Genomic DNA, 8,293 nt, shown 5'->3' on the forward strand with positions numbered 1-8,293 from the left:
TAGGATTCTTTCCTCCAGGACGGATGGAAGTCAACTAAAGTATGTATGTTAAAGGCGACATGGGAGAACACGTCTCAAACAACATTTTATTAAATGACTGGGATTAAATATTGCTGATTCCTTACGCTGAGAAATGTACTACATTTGCGACAGTATTGTTTTTACATTTAGTGGGGTAACAGGAACAATCCAAAGGGGAAAAAAGCTATCACATATTTGTTGGACATTGGTCTAGTAATGATACCAGGATAATTGTATCTAAGGGTAATGCATGGTCAATTAAGCATTGATGTAGATTAAAACTAATGATTTGACGGAGTACAGTGGAATTATTATTAGGTTTTGTTTGTAGTTAACTTTTGGGTTTCTGAATCGGTGTAGTATAATGAATGCTACCGAAGTGTTTTGTGTTTTTATTTGGGAAAATGGGGATTTCATTGTGTCACGGCCCCTCCTCTGCAGTGCAGGGGCGGTTCTCCTGCAGGCAGAGGAGGGTCGTTAGTGATTGGAGCTGGTGTTGATTGGAGCCACCTGGGCTCAGGGTATTTAACAAACTGCTCCTCTAACCTCTCGCTCTGGCTCGCTTCTCTTGCTCTCTCTCCCTGCTCCTCCAGGTATGAGCCGGTTTTGTTTGTTCCTTTGTTGGTTTATTTAGTTTCCACTCAGTCATGTTTACACACACATATTCACGCATCCATGCACCTTACATTATGACATTTCCACACCTCATTCCTTTTTTCTTTGTTTAGAATTAATAGTTTTGTTTTATAATAAAGAACTTTTTGAATTGGCCTATACCGGTTGTTGATGTCCTCTCATTTTTGCCACAGGCTATGAGCCGGCCTGTGACAATTGTCTCTCTTTGGAATGTTTCCTGGGGCTATAGTCTTGGGTGAGTGAGGTAGAGGCTACCAAAATGGAAAAGGCCTGGAAATGTTTTGTTTGGTTTTACTTTAGGGTTTGCAAATACCCTCACACAACATATTTGTTATTACTATTTGTTGGTGTTTTTAAAATAGTATGTTTGATTTGTTTTTCTATTTCCTGTGGGGTTGGTGAGTTTTCCATTTGACTTAGTGCTAAGATATCTTAAAGGGGTATACACATGTAATTTTTAGAAGTTTTTTTTCCCCCTGAGTTTTAATTAAAGATGTGGATTCTTTTAATTAAAGAAATGTTCTGGGGACCTGTGATACAAGATGCAGAAAATGTTTGAGTTTTTTTCTTTCATTTGTCTAAAATAGTAAAACATTTCTGTGAAGGGGTGGTATGACTTATGACCTTTCAGGGTTTTCCTTTGTGGTCTGATCAGCCTCATGAGAAAGCCATTTTGATAATGAATTTTAGGTCATTTGTTATACTGATTTCAAGATCATTCGTGAAATGTATAATTATGATAGAATTTAGAGTTCTTAGACATATTTGGATCTATGTGATATAGGGCATTGCCTTTAACTAAGGATAGGCTGATTTAAGTCTATTGTCCTATGACCATATGGGTAAAATATTTTTTTCTTTGTGGAGGTTTTCAGAGTTGTGATTTTCATTTGATTATGTTATTTGAAATTTGTTTTATCCTTTGACCAGTAGTAGTGTTTTTTTATACATTACTCTCATGGAGAGTTGTGTTAAATGGGGGAGGATACAGTCCTTTGAGGTTTTGGATTCAGTTCTTTAAAATTTGGATTGAAGTTTACACACCTTGAGTGATATGTGAAGGAGTGTATTGTTGTGTTGTTCTGTTCTATTCCCGATGGGTTATAGGTCTAACTTCCTGATTCTGTGGCTCTGCAATGGAGTTGAAATTGTCATGGGAAGTATTAGCCAATTTGAAAGAATAGTTTCAATAGAATGTGTTATTCGCTTTGAAATATGTTTAGACATTTGTATTAAGAATAATTGGTAAAAGTAATTTATCATGTAGTTAATGAACTGAACTAAACTGTTGTTCTGATGTTCTTTCGAGGTTATCATGAAAAGTGACATCAGACGGTATCTTAATGCATGGAAGAGATAATTGGACCGAAAAGTGTGTGTACCTCAAACCCCCTCTAATTGGCTGAAGGAGTGACGAAGGCGTTGAATATGGCCCTGTCCGAACCATTTCTACCGAGAGGAATGGCCGAGCCAGCAACCGGTGTACAGTATCCGATATAAGCTATCAACTGCTTTTCTCTCATGTTTCTCTCAGGAGTGTGAGAGGAGTCCACGTGGAGTGAGCATGGGGAAAGGTGCTGTTCTAAACTATTCTTATGTTGCTGGTATATTGGTTGACGAATGGGCATCCAAGGTGAAACATTGACATTGGGACATTATAATGGGCCATTCACTTTGAACTTTAAAGCTATCTGAAGAAGAACGAAGAGGACGCCAGAAGAATCAGTGCCTGGAGAGAGGGGTTTGGTCAACTGTGCTTTTGGGGTATCAGGATGATTGTAGAGGTCTACACCACGTGAAATTATAGTAATTTAGATTAAGAATGCATTGAGAATCTGATCTGTATAATAATCATGATAAAAATTATGAGATAATTATACTGGATGTTAATATAAATGTACATTCTGCTAATATTGATGTTTGTTATATTGAGTTTTTTTACTTTGAGTGATAAGACAAATTTGAATCACTGAGCAATGTCATTTTAACATTTTGGTTGGATAATTATCTGAGTTCTAATTATGATTTTATTTGGAAATTGAATGATTTTTAAAACTGAAGGATTGATTTGAGTTGAGTATGTTAATATCTAAATGAGTGAAGGAATTAATGTATTAGGGATTGATTGTTGTTGAACTAAGGATGTTGAGGTTATTATAAGCATGCCATGGTGAATGACATGGGTGAACTCTGATCTGGAGAGTGAAAATGTTCCTAGTCTATTTGATCTATAGGCATTGCCTTATAAATAGTGGAATCATGATGCTTATCTTGGGTCATGTTCATTAGGCACGAAGGGGAATACATTTTATTTTAACTAGGAGTCACTACCTGGATTTGTACAACAAGATATGCTAATTTTGGTTTCTGGGATAGAAATAGTCATTTGCAACATACTATGCTGATCCATTGGAGTGTTTTAGATAAGTAAAGCTTATTTTATTAAACTCCATTGGTGCATGCACTGCATTATGCATTAATTATGTGCTTTTTACTGTCTATGGAAAATATAGCTTGGAATCTCATAAACTGTATGCATTTTTTGTTTTTCTTCATGGATTCATGCAGGTGACTGTGTATCATAACCTTCCCAGACAAATTGCTAGAGTGTCTAGAAAATGTGTTGGGGGGGTTGAATGAGGCCGAGTTAGTGTTGTGGAAGTTGGTCATGTGCAGGAACCCCATGCAACGAGTTATTGTTTTGTGATTTTTGGTTTATGTAGAATATATGTATTTTCTATGTGAATGAATGTAATTAAATCTGGTGATTTTCTTTTAAGTTGAGAGGGGACTCAGAGGGATGACTGTCTTCTCTGTTGTGATGAAGTCTGTGTTTAGACACTGGTTCTCCTGTAACGTTACTGTTCTGATTCTCTAGAAGGGACGGAGTCCCTTCAGAGGGGAATGTGGTGGATGAATCAGAATTAGTTGGGTAACATAGATAATTAAGATATTTTATTAGTATAATATGCTTATGTGAGATACTTGTCATTAGAAAGTGTCCTTTGGACTCTGGTGTTTTTCAGTTGCACGTTTCCCTTAGTTGGGGCTCAGTCACTCGGGGCCCAGAGAGGGGAGAGGTCAGACTTGTTTTTTACATATCTCTGTTGCTATGAGGAATATCAGCAAGAGAGGAGGACAGAATGAAACATTGTCTTATGTGAATGTCTTTACCTATTCTTAAACCATGTGACGGGATGGCGTGATTCATGGGGAACCAATTATTTGTCTCCACAATGTCTGTGCGCAGGTCACTCCCCTCAGTGAGCTTGTCCAGGAGTGGGAACAAAAGGATGGGCCTCTATGAGATAAATCTCCTCTGACAGTGCTATGATGTATTTTGATAAGAACGCCTAAAAAGCATTCCAGAGGACATGAGCTAATGGTTTTGTTCTATACCGTACCAGGGAGGGACGGTTCTAGGGAGACCAGACACCGGTCTATATAATGAACACTGTTGAGATAGCAGTTGCTGTCTGCTGTGTTTTATAGATGTCTTTTCATACAAAACTTAACCTTTGTGAACTGTTCCTAAGATTTGTGGTTCGTCAATGTACGTTGAAGGGGTGGATTCATGGGTATAAAAAGCTCTTTGTATTGTTGTATAGAGACCTTCCTGGTTCATTTGAGAGAGTGCATTATTGAAGGTCAAAGTACTTTTGCAAAAGTATCTTAATTATTAAATATGTAGTTTAACTCAGACTGGTGTGTTTGTAACTCTCCTCATTTGGTAATGCAGAAATTAGCACTACACATGATAGAAATATTAAGGCCTTTCCAATTCAATAGGAGAATAGCTAGTGTTGCCATTGTTTTTCAAAAATGTAATTGTCTTTAGTGTTGATACGCCTATGGATGTTAAATAAAAAGTACACACAGGGAAGCCCACCCATTGGTCACTCCCCCCCCAGTAGACCCTCTCTATAAATCGTTCCCCCTTCCCTCCCTTCCCTGCCCCCCTTAGCCCCCAACCCTCTCTCCCCAGTTCCCCCTGCACTATAATTCCAGGGTTGTAGTACAACGGTGGGTGGCAGCCATATACATGAAATCTGTTAAGCAGCGTATTTTTGGTCTTAAGGTATTAAAAAAATATATTTACAGTACCAGTTCAAAGTTTGGACACACCTACTCATGCCAGGGTTTTTCTTTATTTTTACTATTTTCTATATAACTATGAAGTAAAAATATGGAATCATGTAGTAACCAAAAAAGTGTTAAACAAATCAAAATATATTTTCAATTTAAGATTCTTCAAAGTATCCACCCTTTGCCTTGATGACAGCTTTGCACAGTCTTGGCATTCTACCAACCAGCTTCATGAGGTAGTCACCTGGAATGCATTCCAATTACCAGGTGTGCCTTGTTAAAAGTCAATTTGTGGAGTTTCTTTCCTTCTTAATGCATTTGAGCCAATCAGTTGTGTTGTGACAAGGTAGGGGTGGTATACAGAAGATAGCCCTATTTGGGAAAACACCAAGTCCATATTATGGCAAGAACAGCTCAAATAAGCAAAGAGAAACGACAGTCCATTGTTACTTTAAGACATGAATGGTCAGTCAATACGGAAAATGTCAAGAACTTTGAAAGTTTCTTCAAGTGCAGTTGCAAAAACCATCAAGCGCTATGATGAAACTGGCTCTCATGAGGACCCCCACAGCAAAGCAAGTCCCAGAGTTACCTCTGCTGCACAGGATAAGTTCATTAGAGTTACCAGCCTCAGAAATTGCAACCCAAATAAATGCCTCACAGAGTCTGTTCAGAGGAGACTGCATGAACCAGGCGATTCATGCAGTCTCCTCTGAACAGTTGATGTTGAAATGGGTCTGTTACTTGAACTCTGAGGCATTTATTTGGGTTGCAATTTCTGAGGTTGAATTGACCAGCAAGGGGACCCTCAACATTACGCAGACATGCCCTCGCTCTGGGCATTCCTATAAATGGAACAGGAAGGACACTTGAATCAGGTTGGTGACATTTGACCTGGTCAAAGGTTGAAACAGTTATCAGTTTTGTCCCAATTCACTTTCATAACCTAGCCTGGTGGACCCAGCTTGATCGCTGTGTTTACCATTCTATTTCACTGGAATGGTAAACACAGCGATCAAGCTGGGTCCACCAGGCTAGGTGTGTGTGTGTGTGTGTCTGACCAGTATCTTTGATGAGGGGCCAGGAGCTGATGTATGCTGCTATGCCCATCAATGGGGTGCTGGCAAAGACCTTACCTCCAGTCTCACCTCTTTCCTGCTCACCAACGGTTGTCGATGGGGAGACCCAGAATTAGGTAGGTTTAGTTTGACCTGTTCAAACATGGTATATGTTTGCTTGTCAGATATCACCTACCCTAACTGCCATTGGTAATAGAACAGTGACTGTGTATGTGTCTACAGATGTTTCGATGGTTCCAGCACTTGGAGACTTGCAAGACGATGTGATGAAGTCCAGACTGACAAACAAGCTTGATACTGATGTCTCTAACATGGGACTCGGCATATCATTTTTACTAGACACAACTTTTACTTGTATTTTTTTATTTTATTGAATTCAATGATATCAGTCAGTATGGGGAGGCTGTGTATTCTGCATCAGGATCAGGGAACTCCTGTTGTATATGGTACACCACACAGGAATATATGAACACTCTGACATTTTACCATGGTAACCCCATTACCACCACACAGGAATATATGAACACTCTGACATTTTACCATGGTAACCCCATTACCACCACACAGGAATATATGAACACTGACATTTTACCATGGTAACCCCATTACCACCACACAGGAATATATGAACACTCTGACATGTTACCATGGTAACCCCATTACCACCACACAGGAATATATGAACACGCTGACATGTTACCATGGTAACCCCATTACCCCCACACAGGAATATATGAACACTCTGACATGTTACCATGGTAACCCCATTACCACCACACAGGAATATATGAACACGCTGACATGTTACCATGGTAACCCCATTACCACCACACAGGAAGGTATGACCACTCTGACATGTTTGCCAAAGTAGCCACATTACCACCACACAAAATGCTAATAGGTACAGTATCTGTATTGGCTGGGAATGATAAGGACATGTGAAAGGTGTACATTGTTATATTAGCAGAATACTGCTTCTATGGTATTATGTAAAGGGTTGTTTATTCTATATGAACCTAATGCTACATTTGAAAGTTGTCAAAACACTTAGTTTAGAATATATCCATAAATTAAGCAATTGCATTCTTCTCATATTACTCTGTCGGCTACTGACCTATTCAAAACCTCTTCCGGCATCTCACGCTACGTCTGCTTGTAGTTATTGAACTCAACCTGCAGGAGTTTTTGTTGTTGTTGTGATTCATTGTGGGGAAACAGCTGCAGGCAATGTTCTGACAGATGGAATACCCACATCAAACCACACCCAGAAGTCAACTCACCTTTGGCTTCTGTCATGGCTAACAGCATTTCTTGAAGAACAAGCCAAAAAAACTAGGCTAAATCACTGGGTCCAGTTCCCCTTTAACCTCAATGTCAACATTTTGTTACTTCACATTGTGGACTTAGTTGTATTGATGATATACACTGCTCAAAAAAAAATAAAGCGAACACTAAAATAACACATCCTAGATCTGAATGAATGAAATAATCTTATTAAATACTTTTTTCTTTACATAGTGGAATGCGCTGACAACAAAATCACACAAAAATAATCAATGGAAATCCAATTTATCAACCCATGGAGGTCTGAATTTGGAGTCACACTCAAAATTAAAGTGGAAAACCACACTACAGGCTGATCCAACTTTGATGTAATGTCCTTAAAACAAGTCAAAATGAGGCTCAGTAGTGTGTGTGGCCTCCACGTGCCTGTATGACCTCCCTACAATGCCTGGGCATGCTCCTGATGAGGTGGCGGATGGTCTCCTGAGGGATCTCCTCCCAGACCTGGACTAAAGCATCTGCCAACTCCTGGACAGTCTGTGGTGCAACGTGGCGTTGGTGGATGGAGCGAGACATGATGTCCCAGATGTGCTCAATTGGATTCAGGTCTGGGGAACGGGCGGGCCAGTCCATAGCATCAATGCATTCCTCTTGCAGGAACTACTGACACACTCCAGCCACATGAGGTCTAGCATTGTCTTGCATTAGGAGGAACCCAGGGCCAACCGCACCAGCATATGGTCTCACAAGGGGTCTGAGGATCTCATCTCGGTACCTAATGGCAGTCAGGCTACCTCTGGCGAGCACATGGAGGGCTGTGCGGCCCCCCAAAGAAATGCCACCCCACACCATGACTGACCCACCGCCAAACCGGTCATGCTGGAGGATGTTGCAGGCAGCAGAACGTTCTCCACGGCGTCTCCAGACTCTGTCACATCTGTCACATGTGCTCAGTGTGAACCTGCTTTCATCTGTGAAGAGCACAGGGCGCCAGTGGCGAATTTGCCAATCTTGGTGTTCTCTGGCTTCCTAAGTGGACAGTTTGATTTCACAGAAGTGTGATTGACTTGGAGTTACATTGTGTTGTTTAAGTGTTCCCTTTATTTTTTTGAGCAGTGTATTTTGGGTGTTTTCAGTGTATTTTCAATGCATTCAGACACAGTTAAAAAACGACTGTGCACTAAAAT

This window comes from Salmo trutta, chromosome 12 (genome assembly GCF_901001165.1).
Source record: "Salmo trutta chromosome 12, fSalTru1.1, whole genome shotgun sequence".
Lineage (NCBI taxonomy): Eukaryota > Metazoa > Chordata > Actinopteri > Salmoniformes > Salmonidae > Salmo > Salmo trutta.